The sequence below is a fragment of the Lycium barbarum genome, chromosome 7 (genome assembly GCF_019175385.1).
Source record: "Lycium barbarum isolate Lr01 chromosome 7, ASM1917538v2, whole genome shotgun sequence".
NCBI classification, from domain to species: domain Eukaryota; kingdom Viridiplantae; phylum Streptophyta; class Magnoliopsida; order Solanales; family Solanaceae; genus Lycium; species Lycium barbarum.
In genome coordinates, this window is record NC_083343.1 from 41,320,146 (window position 1) to 41,322,785 (window position 2,640).

Here is a 2,640-nt window from a genome sequence, read left to right on the forward strand (position 1 = left end):
ATTAATGAAGTATTAAACAAGTGTTAAGAAGGTTGTATAAGGATTAGAGATCCAACGAAACGACGAGAACAACTTCGGAAAAACTGTGAGTTACACGACCACATTATATGGCCCGTGGAATGTTATACGGACCGTATAATGGTCCATATAACTCAACAGCAACTATGTGCTCCATGGTGGTGAACCACGAACACTTATACGGCCCGTGAAATGTTATACGGACCGTATAAGTCCTGACGGGCTGAGTTATTCCAAGTATTTAAATGAGATCCCACTTCATTTTATTCATTCTCCTCACTTCTCCATTTCTCTCCAAGCTTCTAGAGGGTTCCATACACACTTCATATACAAGAATACAAAGGAAAGCAAAAATCAATATCAAGAATTCAAGTGAATCAAGTGTAAGAAGCTCACTAGGGTTCCTCCAAGTCAAGAATTCTCTTGGGAGTGAAGTTAGGGTTTTCTCCAAGTGAAGTATTGCCAAAAAAAAACCGGTTCCTACGCATTCAAAGGTGAGTTTCATGATTATTCCATGTTGTTTAAGGTATGGAAAAGTTGAAACACTTGAATTATGGAAGAAAATTGAAAATGGATTCCCAAAGAAGAGATTAGTGGCAATTGTGAATAGTAGATTAATATGAATCATGAATCTTGATATGTGGTGATTGTAATCACGTTATGAATGATGTTAGGAGTATGAGAGAAACATAAGATGAGAATGAATGTAACGTTTTAGTATGATTATGATTATGGATGACCATGAGATTAAATTGTGGGAATTGAATAATGATGATGATATTGTGAATGTTATTATTGACGTTGGGAGTTGAAATATGATATGGGGAAAGTAGTAGAAACAAAGGAAATGCTGCCCAATTTTCTTTAACTTTAGTAAGTACGTTTAAGTAATCGATTAACTAATGTTAATGCGAATTCTCTTGAAGGTAGAAACGTGAATATTGAAGAGGAACGTTCAAGCGATAGAGTAGCTAGACGAAAAGGTATGTGAGGCTAGTCCTTTGTTTCTATGGCATGAATCCTATAGCATGACGTTTCCTACCTCTTCATGAATTTCCTACATTCCGGAAAACTAAAAGTCTATGTTCATGAATAGCTATATGAGATAAGAGATATGTTATGAGCTCAATAATGATGATGATGAGCTTGAGTCTAAAGATTCTTGAGTTCATGATATGATGTTCCTATAAAGTTAATGATGTCGTTTATTGTTACACCTCGGAAAAATCTTCCGTTGGTACGCAAATGAATGAACCAGTGAAATACGAGTATCAGGTTAATGGTGACTTAAGGGCATTTTAGGAAAGAATTATAACGTCCCTTAGATTGCTAATGAAGTGTTAAACAGCTGTTAAGAAGGTTTCATAAGGATTGGTGATCAACGAAGTGACAAGAACAAGTTCAGTGGACTGGTGAGTTTTACGGCACATTATACGGACCGTATAATGGACCGTAAAACCATCACAGCGAGGGTTGCTCACTGGTGCAATTTTACGATCAGTTATACGGACCGTACAAATTTTTACGGCCCGTATAATGAACCGTCAAATGGTCACAGTGAAGGGTGAAGGAAAGGCACATTTTACGGTAAATTATACGGACCGTATAATGATTATACGTACCGTATAATGGACCGTATAATGGACCCCGACAGATCAGTGATGGGTTATTTAATAAGGGACCAAGTTCATGAAATCATTTCCACATTTCATCCTTCTCTCTAAAACATCTCTCTACATTTATTACACAAGTTTTCAAGGATTGTAAGCCATCAATAACATAAACCAAGTGAATCAAGAGTAAGGAAACCCATTAAAGGCCATTCAAGTCAAGAAATCCAAATGGAGGAAAACTAGGGTTTTGGCTCAAGTGGAGTATTATCAACTAAGGCTTGTTCCTACAACTTCTAAGGTAAGATTCACGATATTTATATGTTGTTTGAGGTATTTGAGAGTTAAAATTCTTGGACATTAGAAGAGTATAGCAAAATGGGTCATGAATGATGAATAGTGACGTTTTGAGAAATAGTTCGAATTGAATCATGATTGTTATAAATGACGTTAAGACCGTGAAATAGACATTGTAAATGAATGGACGAAGTTGGGTGTTGTGACCATGGATATGGATAAATGAAAGTGAATTGAGAAACCTAGATAATGTGGATGATTAATGGCCATTGTTATGATATTTTGAATGTGTTGTTGACGTTTGGAAGTTGAATTACGATATGGAGGAATGTCATATAAATAAAGGAAATGCTGTCCGATTTTCTCTACCTTTAGCCATGTGTGCTAATTGTCGATTCTAATGATAGTACGACTTTAATGAAGGTAGAAATGTGAGCATCCAAGGAGTACGTGCGAGTGTAGAATAGTTCAACGAAAAGGTATGTAAGGCTAACCATTCTTTCATAAGGCATGGCTCTTTGGCCAAACCTCAAATCCTCTATAAGCTTATGATGTCTTCAATGACTTATATTCCGAGCTAGTAAGCTCACGATGCCTGATATGCACTACGATTGTACTAAATTCCTCATATGACGAATAAGCCTATAATATAGATGTAACGATAATGGTGATGATAGTATGATGATGAGAGCAAAATGATGCCAAAGATGCTTAT